The sequence below is a fragment of the Strigops habroptila genome, chromosome 2 (assembly GCF_004027225.2).
Source record: "Strigops habroptila isolate Jane chromosome 2, bStrHab1.2.pri, whole genome shotgun sequence".
Taxonomy (NCBI): domain Eukaryota; kingdom Metazoa; phylum Chordata; class Aves; order Psittaciformes; family Psittacidae; genus Strigops; species Strigops habroptila.
Genome location: NC_044278.2, coordinates 17353401 through 17369854, shown reverse-complemented (window position 1 = coordinate 17369854; position 16454 = coordinate 17353401). Strand labels below are relative to the sequence as shown.

Here is a 16454-nt window from a genome sequence, read left to right as displayed (position 1 = left end):
AAATAAATTGACTGCAGCTGCTTTTAAAAATATTAGGTTATCTCTGGAAAGTGTTTTTTCTCTTCTCTTACCACCCATGCCTGTCTCTTCCATGAACTTAATAATAATTTTGTTTCTTTTTTAGAATGGAGTTTCCTCCATTCCTGCCATTTAAAATGACAGTTTCTTCTGACATCTTCCCTTGACAATGCAAAAGGAATGGAATCTAAACAAGAACTTTTCTCTGTTTTGTGCTAAGAATACTGGCAAGCCTTTCCAGAGCAACCTCCTGGAAATCAGGAAAAAGATCAGATTAAACTACCAAAATTTCACTAGCCATGGAAGTTTTGGTTAGTGCAAGAATCTGTCTCTGCTCTAAGACTGAAACAAGCTTTATGTAACTACAGGATGGAAAGTGTATATCTTTTAGCAGTGCAGATAGGTAAGTGTCTAATTGCTATATCTCTTGACTACTCGTACAGTAATAATCTTTTTAAAATACTGTGTGTACAGTATAGACAAACTATACATCTAAATATAATCATTTAAGAGTCATATTAATTAAATCTGTTTAAAGTTTGGCTGATCAGGCATGTCTTGAGCTTGTTTTGAAAGATTAGAAAATATTTTTTATTTCATCTTCAGGTCAGTCTGAGGCAGAACTGTGGCTGAACACCCAGGAGTGTATAAACATGGAACGCATGCTCCTTAGATCTTCCAAGTTCTCTACCATTAACTTCAGCACTCTAAGCTGATGCATTTTTCCTGTGTAAAAGGCTGAGGTATATTTTTCGAAAAAGCCATATTTCATGGTCTCCATGAGAAACTCTGGGAAAATAGCTTTGCCTAATATTGTCTATAATCCCTTGCCTGGCAAATTGTTTTGCCAGTTAATATATTGAGGAACACAGAATACAGAGCGAAGTAGCAGAAGGATGTAAATCCCTGAAAAGATGAAATTCAAGAAAGAAGTTTTCAAGTGGCTTTTAAACTCAGGTCTCCAAAACTCACGAATAATGAGCAATAATCTTTCAGCAGAGCATGCATGTATGTTGAGAATAGAAGAACTAGCAGTTTCTCAGAACAGTTTTTGCAAAATATCTCAGGAAGGAGATCATCAAACCTCTTCCCAGAGTTTGCATGATCAGACTGTAAAGACAACACTAGACCTATTAAAGTCAATAAGAGCATTATCCTTGGGATTTCATCATTAACATTTATTCCCCTCTTGAGACTTTGGTTTTAGGAAGGGAACAGTAGTGGATTTTATAGAAGGAAAATGTGGAAAAATAGGGAGTTCAAGATATGCTGCCTACAGGAGTTATGGAAATAGTGCACTAAAGTAACTACAGAAGGAAACAAAAGTCTAGAAGCAAAATGACATAAAAGGAGAACTGAAAAAGAGGGAGTGAAATGAAGGGGTTGCAGTTCTGGATTTGGGTATTTCTTTGTCAATCTCCTTCTTGCTAAATGCGTAATTACCATCCTTACAGACTAAATTGTGTTAATCAAAAAGAGGTAGTGGTTAGCAGCAGCTCAGCAGTTTGTATAAATAGAGTTTTAGATATTAAATGGCAATTAAAGGCTTTTAAAAAGTAAATTTCCAAGTGATGAACTCAGCCTCATGAGGTCTGGAAGGAAAATAGTAAAGCTGGATTCAGCCACAAACCACTAACTATAAACAAACTACTGGCAGCATGCCTGCTTCCTAAAATACCTTATTAACACCCTGTCTTTAACTCTTCCATCACAGAACAAACTCACCAAGAGCTACAAAAAAAGTATTGAGAACACTCTCTCAGCTTCTGAAACAAGCAAATCTGGAGAATGCCTTATTTTAATGGGAATATAGCTAGCAACCTAAAACCAGGATTATTCTCTTAAATTTCATTGCAACCTTATATCCTTAAGCTTAAACTTCACCTGAACAGTCTTGACAAGTTTTGAGTTATGATCTATCAAAAATCTAGCCTGATATGTGGCTGATAACAATGAGTGACAATCAAGAAGAGGGAGAACTAGCCCGGCCAGAACAGCTAAGCCCAAAGGAGGGTCCTGGATGTCCCAGAGTGACTGTAGATGCTTTTCTGGTGTGACATTTATGGCTTCTCAGTGCTTGTCTCACTCATTTTTATAGACTGTGTGAGATAGAGTAGCCGTGGCTGGTTGCTGGTGAGGACCTCTCAATTAGGGGAGCCTGTGTGACTGTCCCATAGTAATGCAGTTGCATATTTTCCTCCCAGAGCTCCTCTCCTTTGCCAGAGCCAGAGGAAAAAGGTGAAGCCATGGTTCTCTGATGAGGCAGTGATGCTCCATGCTTGTCTCAGGTCCTGGATTCATCCCATCAGTGTACTGAAAACCTCATTTTTCTGTCACCATAGAGTATCCCAGAGTCTCATGATGTTCATCCTTTATACAATTTATGGATACATAGTCACTTCGTGTTTGGAAAGGGAGAGAAATAAGCATTTTGATATTTTTTTTAATTGTCAGTGGTGTTAGAAAGAGCTACTTGCATGGCCCTGGAAATAGAAGACCTCTACTGCAGCGCTGAGTCAGGAAGGGGAAAAAGGTATTTCAGTGTTCCTACACCATCCCCCGCACACTTTGCAGAGGTGCTATTTTCTCAGTTGTGGAGAAACCATATTAAAAGATGGTGATTTGATATGAAGGCGAGCTTCATCCTTTAGGATATGGATTAAGATCACCAATTTATTTCTATGCTAGGCATTCAACAAATCTTGGAATCAGTGTAATGACTTAATCCTATCTGAACTTCCCTGTGCCACCTGGTCACCCTCCTCATCCCTGTAGAATACACCTCATTTAAATTTCATCTATTTTCTTCTTACTGCAGACTTTCATTATCTTACTCTTTATCTGCCCTGAAGTGTGAAATGGTAATAGTGTTGCTTATATAGCTCCATTCATTTTCAAAGCATTTTACAAACATTGACTAATTAATGGAGAAGACAGAGCATCAAATAATGGGGTTTTTTTTTCAATCTATTGGTGAACTGATATAGACATAATATGATTTGTTCACCACCTGAGTAGTTCAGAGGTGGACTCTCATTTAAAGCGCTGACCAATTTGATTGTCACTGATGATGACAGAGAGAAAAAAAATCTATTTGTTTCTCCTACATGAGGCACATTATTTTCAATTGAATTCATACTTCAATCCTCCATTTAAATTTAGTTCTGTTGAATGGGATGCCAGAAGCACAATATACTGATTTTCACAGAAACGAAGAAATTAAGATCCACACAATTATTTCCAAATCATCAAAATCTGTGGAATTGACACTTCAGCTGAAAAAATAATTTCATACAACTTTGAAAGCTACTTTCATGCAATTTCATGCTCTACAAAAAAATCTATTTGGATACAGAACTGTGACGCTTTGTGCAAATATCTCACTTATTGGTTAATAATGATGGTTTAGTTTAGGATTTTCCATCTTCATTTTCATTGACCACCTACCATCATTTTCTGCTGAGGAGCAAGAGAAACTGCCAATTTACAACCAAAGTTAAAGACACATGGTCCAAGTAAACTAAACTGGGGATGGGGGAGAACTGTTAGTGCTGTAATACAGCAGCAAAAGAGTGTTCTCTAAACTTCCCTTTTAAAAAATTTATTCTCTGATTTGTGATGTAGTAGGAGGAAGACTGAAGATTATCAAGCTGTGTTTCTTGTAGTGGATGTGTATATATATATGTATTCAGGGAAAACAGAAGGACATGGGAGATCAGCACTGGAATGTGCAACTTTTTGTCTCCCAGAGTCTCAGCATGTCTGTGCTGGTTAATCAAGGTGAAACTGTGCAAGGGCTGGTTAATGGTGAAGTCTTGTTCTTAGTCCAGAGGTAATTCTACTGGAAATAAGTTTGCACTGAATTCAAATGTGCATCCAGAACAGCTGAAGTCTGAACAGATCATGGAAAAGAGATGAATCATTCTGATAGTATAAAAATAGTGGGAAGGAACCACTTACGAAGTCTTTAAAAAAAACCAAACCCCAAACCACATTTGGTTTGAATTGGAGTGTGGGTTCCCATTACTCATGACTGCTGGCAACTATTGGCAGAGCGTCTAAACTGCAAAAGCATGGGGGAAGTTAACATAAATTATTACTTATTCAAGTGCAATTACTCTCTGAAAAGCATTCTTTTCAGAAAGTGGCAGTAGGTATGGGCAACACGAGCTTCTGCTTGGGGCAGCAAATGGGTCAGAGCCTCACCAGCTGCTTTACCTAACACAGATCTGGAAAACCTACTGGAAAACCAAGATCAGGCTTTGTGAGATGCAACTACTGCTAAGGAAGGGGTTTTTCCCCAGAGTAGCGGTTGCTGGTCCTTGTTCACTTATATTCTTCTCTAGCCGTACCAGGAAGTATGTGTTTTGAGGGACCTTCTTCCCCTTTTTCTCTCCCAGCTCTATCCCTTCTCCCTTATGTACCCTTCCTGTGAATGAAGCAGCATGGTTTTGGCCTTCATCTGCAGGGTTGCAAACCCCTGTCTTGCCAATAGGATCACAAAAGCTTGAGCTAGCTCCAGTTATTCATTAGTTGCTCTCTGTCACTCTACTTTTAAAAAGAATCAGTCCTCCATCCAAGGACCAGGAGCTGTATCACATGATTTGGGTGACCAAACACACAACAAAGATCAGTCGAAGGCATGCTGATGAATCAAAATTATTTAGCAAATATTTGCAAATAAAGAATATCTTTCAAGGTGAGTTTCTTGTTAACAATTCATTAGCAATAAAAGGAACCTTTTTTGTAATGACTTGTCTCTGTGTAAGCTCTGGGAAGAGCAGTCCTTGTCTCTATTGCATATCAGTAGATTTCATTCTTTGTGACAGTACATCCACCATAGTATCAGGAGACTGTAGCTGCAGGCGAAATCAGTTTTAGGAATAAAACTTTCTGCTGTCTCAGAATTGCTGTGGTAACGAATAGAAGTTTGAAACAATGACAAGTTTGATTCAAAGAGATTATTTCAACAATTTACCCAGAAAACGTCTCTAAATTCTGTTTAATCCAGACAGGGAAAGAGGAGGGAAGGGGAGAGGGAAGAGGCTATTTAATTTGGTTCTAGATTAATTTGCAAATTGCTTGGCAAACAAGTTTATGCATATTAATTACATTTCTAATGAAAAATATTTGCAGAGGCACCTGTTTTCATGGCAAAGTATAGATTGGGCTTGCAAAGCTAATATAAATCATTCAGTAACTGTTGACTCAACCATTTTGATAGAATACATATTGCTGGAGGAGCAGATGCTGTCACATAATTTTTTTTTTCTGATATCAGACTGTGCAAGACGCAGAGTGGCTGGAGTTGGTGGTTGGTGGAGACCCGAGATTGAAGAGGCCTGTGTGAGCGTAGGTGACAGCGGAAACATCCCACAGTAACACAACAGAGTCATTTTTTCTTGGAGCGAGGGACTAACCAGAAGACAAATGTTGATAGAAGTCCATAGTTTATGTATGCAAAGACTTGCCAAGTGTATTTGCTTGCTCTTTCCCAGGGTTTTACCATGAGAACAGTGTTTTGAAATACGTCGTCAGTGTTGATTCAGCTAATACTGGACTTGTTCTTTTATTGGCAAAACGGCTCACGTGATTGCCACAGAGAGGAGCTGACAGTTTGAACCACATTGGTCAAAACCTGAGCCTAGGCAAAATTTATATGATGGGTAGTGCATCATGCAGCTACAGTTTGTTCCTCCAGGTATCTCTGAGCAGTATATTTGATTTTTACTGGTACAATTTGAGTTTCGCAAATCACTCTTGGTTTTGTTATTTAAAAGAAATTTTGAACTAAAATGCTTAATGTTCACTGTTTATTTCTGCTTCATTATTTAAAGTGTTTATTCAGTACCACAATTTAGTCTTCACTGAGCTTGTAATGCATCTTGTATAGAATTGCCAAGACTAAAATATAACGTTAGCAAGTCTAATGCTAAATGGTGCTTGGTAGTGGTTGAAATTATAGTTTAGATCCTGAGAGTATAAAAGCATCATGAGATCCTTTGCATTTCGATATGGGGTTTGGAATTCATATTAATGTTGTTGAAATTTATGCTCAGGGATCAGGGAGAAAATATGCACCACACAAGCTGAATGTCTCATAGCTGTGCTTAGCCACAATATGTAGTGCTGCAATGGTCCCCGCCTGTTGCAAGCCTCACTCAAGGCACAGTAATTATAGTAATTACAATAATTAATGGCATTGTAAAGCACTACTTATTTTTAGTAGGTGTAATTGCCAAGGATGCTTCTTTTTAAAATGCTTTGAACTGCATTCTCTGACAGTAAGCATTGGGGCTGTCAGGTATTTTTTTCTAATTGAAAAAATAAATCAGTCATCAAAGTCAAAAATCTTGGGAATAGTGGAGCCATAGTTCATGCTGAGAAAGGACTTGCTTCCTCAGGAGTGACACTGATTGATTTTTAATGTGTCTGCTTGTGAAGTAAGATACTGTTTTAACACCTGAACAAGGCTGTGACAAGCGATGGTGAAAAGCGATGTAAAAAGCTTACCCTGTCACCTATGTTCAGCTCAGATTGTGCTTACAGGGATAGCCTGTGCTTTCTAAGTATCAGTTTCTGACAGGTAAGCATCCTGTTTTCCTTGTGGCAGGCTTGTATGCTTTCTTCAGAAATACACTGTAAGAAACTGACCATTTTTCCGCAGTTTAATGGGTAACATTTAATAAATACAAGAAGAACAAAAGAAATATCTAGGTATGAGAATGACTTTTGGTTGAACAAATGGATTTCACCTCTGCAAAATCAGAAGCATCACGATTTTCTGTAACATTTAAATGACTAAGTAACACACAGAAAAAGAAGTAAAACCAGCTAAGTGAAGAATATATGAAATTATTTACGGCAGATATCCCAAAACCCAGGAGACTTATGAGGAGAGAAACAGTGAACTAATATGAGAAGCACAAAATCCCCTTTTCTATGTAGTTACAAGACAGATGATCTTGAAAGATAGAACAGAAGGTCAGCATATAATGAAACATGATTTAGTAAAATAGTACAGATGTTAACTAAAGAAAGTAGCTGTTAAAAGGAAATTAAAAATAAAAATGGTAGAATCCTAGTAATACATACTCCTGGGGTCTGGATCCATCACAGTATTATCTCCCTTCTCCTGGTGGGGCTAGTGAGTGAAAAGATCAACAGTGTTTCATTGCACCAAATCCAGGGTGCAAAACATCAAAATGCAGCCTAACATTTCTTGACATTTAAAGTCTGTTATCTACTGCAGAGTACTGATAGCATCAATGCTCATTTTTACAGGTACTGAAGACTAAGCACTCAGCATGGAGTCAAATCACCAGAACTTGACTGACTCACAAGAAGGTAGCCCTGTCCCAACTAGCTGAAGACTCAGCTTTAAGCAAGTATGTTTAGTTAAGAACTAAATGATTAAATTACTATGTAAGACATAAGGAAATTAGCACCACACAGGTTTTATACCAGAGATACTCATCCGACTTGAGACAAATGACTTCTAGTTTTCATGTGACTATAACTAGTTAAAACAGGAACTGTTGTGTGGTGGTAAAGAGACTAAGTTGCAGAGTGCAGCCAATCATACAGACTGGTTTAAACTGGAAAAGTTTAAAGGGGGTGCAGAGCAGTCTGAGAAAGAAACCACAAAATTCAGGCAACAGGAGTTTTCTGGGGAATAGGCATTTACTGGCTTTGTCTTTCTCTCCTGTTTGTTTCTGTTTTAAAAGGTTAAACACAAAGAATGTGCAAGTCTTTCTTGAGGGGGTGGGTTGGGCTGTAGCATGGAACAGATGAGAAGTCCAGCTGCTTGTGCTATCAGAAAAGCCAGCCTTTGCTAGCTGCAGGTCTGTGTGGAAGCAAGTGATTTGCTACACTTTGCTCTGCAGAGGACAGCTGTCAGATTAGAAGGACTGACTGCAACAAATTAAGTCATTAGATCTGCTCAATCCAGTCACCTTAGACACTATTCTCTGCAAGTTTTATCAAACATTCATTGACACAGTGGTGTATATATTCAGCTGTGTGAGAGAACCAGCAGCCGGTGGAGATTTTAGAGCCTTTAGTTTCAGTGTGCACTGAGTCTGAATGTACTTTATTTCATTGCTGGTTTTGGGGTGGGTTTGGTATTGGGGATTTGTGTGTGCGTATGTGCGATTGTCATTCCTCAGAGGAACAAAGTCTGTCTCAGCTAATGTGGGTGTTAATATGCGGAAAGACTTGGTCTGGAAATCACCATGTAGGCTGGCAGACTAGGATCCCTTTTGTTGTTTTGCTCTACCTCTGATTTAATATCCACATCTCACTGGAAACCCAAACACAAATAACGAGGAGGCAAATGGCAAACCCACTTGTGTCAATATTTCCATTTTCTGATGATTTCTCAAGCAGGACTTTCCATGGCTGTGTTTGCAGTTCAAATAAAACTGTAGGAAATAATGCAAGTATACAAAAGTGCTAAAAAGTGATGGTCAACAAATAAGGGCTAGGCATATGTGCGTTTTAACGAGGTGTTAATTGAGAGTAGGGTGATGGTAAACAGAGAGCTAGAGACCAGAACCATTTAAATGCTGGGCTCTCTAATACAGGATAAGAACAAGTTCAATTCTAGTTTTTCCTACTTCAGGCTGTGTTACAGTTATATGGCTGGAACCTTTGTAATTTATTTACTAAGAGCTATCAATCCAACTTCAAAAAAACCAGATGGGTAGTATATAATTGCTGAAGCAGGATTGCTCACATACTTACATATAGAAAATGAAGGAAGCAAAATATTCATTCTGACCCTGTCCCTTCGTTAAGCCTCCAGTTAAACTGAAAATTTGTCTAGTGATGTGTTCCCGAATCACATCGCAAAACACTGAAGTAATTTCCTAGCTTTTCCTTTTCCTCCTGAAAGTGTGGCAACACTATACTTCTCTATTTTGAGTGTTTCAACCAAGGAGGAAGTCATATGAAAGGCTCTCAAAAGTGTTACTTTATCTCCATATTCACTATTCAGGCTTGAAAGTGAACCCTTTTTTGGCTGCTTCACAAATAAAATATTTAAAGACATGCCTTTGATTTCCTACTTTAAATAGAAAACAAAAACACTGTTTCTATGAAGCTAAATCACTTTTTACTCTGATACTTCATTAAGCTCACTAGGGACTTGTGTCTATCTCAATTTTCAAAATGCTGCAAGAGGTTTTAGTTTTCTAATTCCTGTTTTACTGAATCCCTTATTCCCTGCTTGGAAATGTCATAAAGCTGAAATGTCAGTCTGATGATAGCTGGGAATATTCTTGTGCATTTTTTCCTGCAAAACTAGCGTGCATGTAACTAACGGGCATGTTTTTAAAGTGCCTTTGATCTACATCTGGAACTTGAAGGGAAGCATTAGGGTTTTCTGCAGGGGGCAGTTATTTTTACCAAAGTGTGACTCTCTATCCCATTTGCTTATCCAGTGACAAAACTGACCTATAGGATGTGCAGCTGTCAAAGGGCTGCATGAATGGGCACTTGCCTTGTGATTAGATGAAGGGAAATCCCTGAGTGGCAGAAAGCCAGCATCAGTATTTTACCTACGTATGCTCCTGGGTTATAATACCCTGAAGAAGAAAACAGCCAAAATAAGCATATCAACCTTTGCAGAACTATTGTCTGCCCGTACTAACTGACTAGAGCAATTCAAAACTCTTCTGTTTACAGGAAAGCCAAGCTGCCCTTCTGCATGGCCATTAATTAGGGAGAGCACAGTATGCCATGTGATGTTAGGATCAGCTGTGTCCCTTTATTCTGTCCCAAGCGTGAGCAGGTCAAAAACCATCTGCTTTCAGCCTAAACAAAAGTGTCATAATGCCACTGGACAGGCTGTGTTTCATGTAAGCCCTTTGCAACTGGGAGACATCCAAGACCCACAGCATTTACTGCTCAGATGGCTACTCAGAATGGTTTGGCTCTCCAACACCATGTCTCTCCAATGGAGCACCTGAATTTCTCTCAGTCCCATGCAGAACCGTTCAGTTGCCATCCTGATCAGGGCAATGGTCCTGCGGAGCGCCGCATAAGTTGGTGATCTATCATCTTGATAACACCTGGTCTGGGACCTTTTTTGGTCAGTCTGGATGAAATCAATTACGTCACAGAGAAATGTAATGTGGCTCAGTACACATTTCTCCAAATGCCTATGGAACTTAATAGAATAATAAAAAATATATTCTTACTTATAACAATTTTTTTACCCGCCTGCAGAGTTCTCTTGCAAAAATGTTTTCCCTATTAAATTTCACCAGATAGTTTCAAGAAGTTATTTTGAGTTTACTATTTTCTACAAGAATTGGTGGCCCTTTTTTTAATAACCACAGATGTAAGGATCAAGAAACATAAGAATATGGGTAGATATGCCAGCAGGAAAGAAGTCAGGTAAAATGAGGAATGGCTCATGTGCTTTTTCTCTCTTGCTTTACTCCTACAGCTAATTCATCTAGACCTTACCCTGCGCTTTACCTCTAATCACAGGTGCATTCAAATATGTTGCAGTGTTAAAGCATTGGTGTGGAAGCAAATGAACTTAATTTCTCTAAATAGTCAATAGCTTATACTGTTTAAACAGCTTTCTTTTTATGCACTTTTTGTAATCTGAAATTTCAGTATTAAAAAGCCAGAGAACCTCAAGGTTCAGCATAATACAGCTCAACTACAGATATTCTGTACATTGAACTTTTCGCATCCATTTTGATTAAAATCCATTAACATTTCACCTACAATGCGCAAAAACCTGGCATGCCAGGATCTGCTCTGGAGGAGAAAGGGTTGACCAGTAATAGATTTCACCTTTCAAAAATGAGGAAAAAAAAAAAATCCATGAAGCATTGTAAAATAATAATTACATGGAAGTGGTGTGCAAATGATAATGTCTGATTGAATACCTTCTTTAACTGGAGATTCTACTACTATGGTAACAGACAAAAAGCCTAATATATTCTGACTAATCAGGATTGATGTTAATTAAAGAAGAGTTCAAGATAATGACTTCTCATTACTATGTGATAGCTAGAAATAGATTGTTCTACCTCTAGGTAAAATAAGCAATTAGATAACTTCTGTTTTTAAGGACTTCTTTTTCAAGTCTTGTTTCATTCTCTGTTATTTTTCTGTTGTCAAAATATTAATATGTACATGTCTGATTTTTATCGCTGCTCATCTAGATGGACTTATTTAAGTGGTTCTCAAACTGCATTATTCTTTCACTTTAGTGAATTTATTTTTTCCTGTTGCTGCAAGTACAGCACATCTTATTGGTTAAAAAAATTAAAAACAGGGATGCTAAAAATAAACCCTTGGGTTATACACTGGAAAATACAGACAATATGAAATAGAAGCAGAGTTGAATCCTTCACCAAAGTGGTAGAGTTTTCTTTAGAAAAGGAAAAAACCTTTTAATTTTGTATTCCTAGTCATTTGGCTTCCCTGATAGAACACTGGAATGCTAAAACCTCCATTTGGAAGGTGTTTCTTGTTTCTGCAGAGAGTAAAAAGCAAGATGACAAAAGCCCTCTGAAAAATCACTGGCTTTCCAATCCTTTCCTAAACCCACTATGAGTGGTGGTTTCAGTATCATCAATTACATTTCTCACTTCTGAATGTATGAAGAAACCAACAGCCACTCCAGACCCTAGGTGCTTACGGCCTGGCGCTGACTTCCTCAGAAAGGAAAACAAGAGTCTACATTTCAATGACAAACCTGAACTGAAGGTATCAAACAAGGTGAGCTGTGTCATCGCAAACTTGTAATTATCCTTAATAATCAAAGGACATTGACTTAAATTCTGGCTTTCTATGTGCCATTTGTCAGAGTGGTTACCCAGGACTGCTACTGATACAGGAGCAGACCTGGGATCAGTCTCTGTGGAATTAAGTTATTATACTTTTGAAAAAAACGTTTTAAAATGGTGGTTTGGTAACACTTGAGGTTTAATAAATACTTTCTGAAAGTATGTACAGTCATTAGAGCTGTGTAAAACCAAATAAAATTGAAATCTCATTGGACTGGAGGTTTCACTGAAAACCAGGCTTACGAGTCTTTTAGAAAATCCAGACTTAAACATGTAGGATGAAGTTTGAGAGAAACAGAGCTGAATTTTCTATAAACACAGAGTTTCTTGGTGGATGAATACTTGTAATTAAGCTACGAGGCTTTCCAGGTCACTATTACTAAACAGAATACAATGGCTTTGTGTAAGACTTCCTTTGAAACCTGAGATTTATTCAAATCCAGAAATATCAGGTGATACTTTAGGTGCACAGACACATGCAAAATAAAGCTAAAGGTTTTCTGTTGCCATGCACAAGAAAACAAAATAAAACAAAAAACCAAACACTGAACATAATGACAAGGAGATGGCAGATGACATAGGTAAATTGCAGAGGAAAGGGCTAATGAGTTTGCCTGTTTCTACCTGTTTGCATACATATAAAACTGTTCCTTATGGTATATCCTTCACAGTTTTATTTTGCCTTGCTGTAAGTTCCCCTTGAAAGCCCAAATAAGCAGGACCTCATGAAGCCCATGCTGTTATATATTCTTGGAGAAAATTGGCTTAGAAACCATTAATTTGTTTCAGAATGAAATTAAGTGAAGCACTAGACACTAATGGAAATGTAGTTCGTATTAACTGTAGAATTGTAGCGACGTCTTAGAATACAGTATATAGATTAGAAACAGAAGGACTCACAAAGGGGAAAACATGTTTATGCTATCTGTAAAGGAAGAGTAAGGAAATATTTGCATCAGAGAAATTAATGAGTTCACATTGTACCACTGGATTCACAGTGTTCCATGATACAACTGCTTGGAACTAAATAGCAAATATACTGTTCCCTAAAAGTGGAATTTGTTGCCACCTGAAATAAATTTTCACTAACTACTATCAGCAGAAGGCCAATGGCACACAGCTGAGACATTAATCACACATGAATTCTCCAGACAAATCTTTATAATATTTTACAAAATTGGGCCAAGCTATATAGGACCCTTTCAAACTAACCTCTGTGTTGCTATTTAATAAGGATATATGTGTAGAGCGTTCTAAATTGGATGATGTGATAGCTCTTTAAGTTTTGCAACTTTAACTCCTTTAAAGAATGTAGAAACTAGTATGTGGGAGACATTTGGTGACGTATAGGGATTCCCAAAGCACTTGAGAAGCTTGAAAATAATTTAATTATCCTTGTATCACACTGATTTTCCCCCTGATCTCCTGGGAACTGTATAGTTGCCATCTGTGTTCATCGTAGAATATTTGAGGCCCCTAGCTAGAAAATCCTTGGTTTATTATGAGATTTCTGTTTTATCACATGTATCATTGTCATAGATTGATGATCTAATGGAAGTCTTTTCAGCTTTCACCAATACTTAGTACCAAGGAACATTTGATGAGGAACGGGCAAGTATAAATGTTAGGTTACCGTCATTATCTGACTGGGAGAAAAATAATTAATGCCATAGTCTGTACTGAGGGAGCTTTAGAACAAACGAAAAATAGTTGGCTTTAATGAAGAAGCTGAAGCAAGAGAAGGAAACTTAGCAAAAAGGTGAATTAAGGTGCTGTTGGATATCTCATTAGTGAAAAACAGTCAGACAATAAAATGGAAATAACAGTCCACTAATAACTTGCTTAAGTTACATAGGTGAAACAGAAAATTATCTTCAATGTATTTCTTTATGAAAGAACAGATCAAGCAATATATCCCAATTTCAACACAGTCTGTTTGGTTCATAATATGCTTTTCTGATTCCAGATCAAGCTTTTCAGCAGACAAGAGCAATAAGCACCCTGCTGCTTCTGTGTTACCGCTTCTTACAAGAAACAGAATATTAATAAGGACACTCACTCTTATAAGTGCCATAATGAGGAACAAACTATGGCTGCTTCATGTGAAATAAACCAAGTTAGAAGTGGTTTATCCCAGTGGCTGGTGGCAATGCCAACAACAGCCAGTAAGAAAATGAGGATAACCAGACTGAGCCATGATTTCCAAGGGGTTGCCTGCAGTCAGATTTGCTGTATGGGATTGTTCCTGTATAAATACCCTGACTGATGGCTTCACAACCAGACCTGTCATGTCATTCTGTTCAACCATAAGTTTTAATTTATTTTTCCAATGCTTAAGAGCTTAGCAATTTCTTTTGCTTTGTTTTGTTTGTTGTTTTGAGCACCTTTCCCTTTCTTTTTCTTGTCATTTTCAGGTACAAGGAATGGTTCATCTCCCTTCTTCCTTGTGACTTTCCACCTCACGTGAACAAAGGAATGCCATTTTTTAAATAGAAGGTTTATGGGATTGGTCTTTTTTTTTTTTTAACATCCTTTTGTCTCAGTTGCAGTTTCCTAGAAGCAAGCCTATTCTTCACAATATTTTCACAAATAAATCTTATAATTTCCCTGTTCACCTATTGATTCCAATAATTTCTTGGATACATCTTTAGACATTTTTTAAAGCACTGAAGTCAATAGCAAGCTTGGGCAGTAGAGTAGACTGCAAGTGAATAGCACTATAAAGGATTGTAAATGAACTCTGATGCTGGCCTTACAGAACAAGAAATAGGATACAGCTGTAACCCTTATCTCTATTTTATCTTCCCATATGGCAAGAAAACTTGGTAGATCTGAAAGCAGCTAATGAAAGTAGTATAAAACTAAATCTACTGTAACTTGTGGTCAGCCAAATATGCAGTAATATGCTTGTTAAAATCAACAATAACTACTTGGAATTGGCCAAGAAGCATACTACTTTGGGAGGACTTGAGGTTCATATGTAGAAAAGGAACAAGACCTAAATGTTACATTACAGGGAAAATGAAATAGTAGAAGGAAAAGCAGCAGGGCTTCAACTATAATTTTTAGCTAAGATTTTTTTTTTTTATGTAGCAATTAGAATGGGAGTCAGAAAATATCTCTGTAATCACTGACATGATCTCTGACAAAACACTTATCATCTGGAGTTTTGGTGCTCCTACCTGTAAATCTGTACACCTGGAAATTCACAAGGGAAAGGTGTTATAGATAACATCTGGATTATGCTGTTCAGAAAGGCTCCACCTATGGGCAATATGTAATTCTTCACTCATTGGCCCAGTTCCTTCTGAGACTAAAGATTAAACTAGAACCATCAGCTCAGATTTTAGTCCTTTAAAATTGTAAGGGCTAGGAAGCTTTTTATTTGAACATGCAACTGCGTTTATAGCTGGAGGGAACCTAAAGGAAAAAGAAATCCTTTGTATTAGCACGTAATAGAGATGTCATATCACTGTGATTTTGGCCTGCTGCGTAAGTTATGCAGGGTGCACAAACTACAATCTGCTCTCCTAGCAAATAGCTGTCAAACTGATTAGAAGACACTCTACAACATGGTATGATGGAAAGATTTGCCAAACTTCTCTCTACAATTCGCCCTCTTCAAGAATTTTCAGGTTTTAGAAGAACAGGGAAGACATTCTGAAATGTTGATAGTTGTACTCCTCTGCCAAAACCTCGCAGTGCAGAGCAGGGGTAGCATCACAGAGCTCTTCCCTTGCCCTCTCTGTTGTACTTTCCAGCTCTTGAGGTCCAGGGGCAGGGGCTGACCAGCTGCTTCTATCAACTGTCCCCTATTAAGGGGGTCCACCACCATGCTGCAAATATGAGCGAAATTGAGATGTAGGACCTGGCATCAGGGTCCTGAGTTATACTTTGCTCTAGCCCTGTGCCAGCTATGCTGCACAGCTGACAGCTGCCAGTGGCTGAAAGACACTGGAAGTGTTTATCACAGGCATCTTTTCCACACCCTTGTCACGCAGGGAAAATGTATGAAATGTAGCAGGGAAGTGCTTCTGAGTCCCATTTATGTGCTGCAGCAAGGCAAGGTAACTGCCATTAGTTCACTAAGCCTGAAAGAAGAGAAAGTGACTCTGGCTGGTGTTGACCAGAGTCCGGTATGGAGAAAACTCCATGGGAAATTTCTTAAGGGTGGTGAGAAGAAAATTTGGGATGACCTTATGGTTTTGCTGCTGTTGCTGAAATTATCAGAAAACCCTTAGTCTCTGGGTGTACTTTGGGGATTCAGCAGTCTGTTTATCCAACTGAATTAAACTGTTGAAGCTCTGTTGATTTCAGGAAAATTGATGAAGATGCGACAATTTGCCTTGGTGGATGAGATGGCCTGGGATACCACTTTCAATGCTGAGCGGGAACTCAGTCTGCTGACAAAGAGCTGTCAGCATGTCATAGTGGTTGTAAGATTCATTGCATAATGTCACTTAAAGAGATGGTAAGGGGAAAAGGAGACACCAAAAAATAGCGGCTGTTGTCAGAAAGCCAGAAGCAGTTATTTCACTGCCATATCCATTAAAAGAAAAGGGGGAAAAAACCATCTGTGGCAGCTAAATTGGTATAATAAAGTCAGCAGATGAAAGCAAAAAG

At 38.1% G+C, this 16454-nt stretch overlaps 1 long non-coding RNA gene across 1 annotated transcript; it reads left to right on the top strand.

The window, feature by feature from the left end:
• Positions 1-274: 274 nt before the first annotated feature.
• On the top strand, positions 275-14390 carry LOC115601558. Its single transcript, XR_003989387.1, has 5 exons — positions 275-421; positions 5300-5370; positions 7303-7406; positions 11525-11763; positions 14246-14390. It is a non-coding gene; the product is annotated as an uncharacterized LOC115601558 (long non-coding RNA).
• Positions 14391-16454: the final 2064 nt, after the last annotated feature.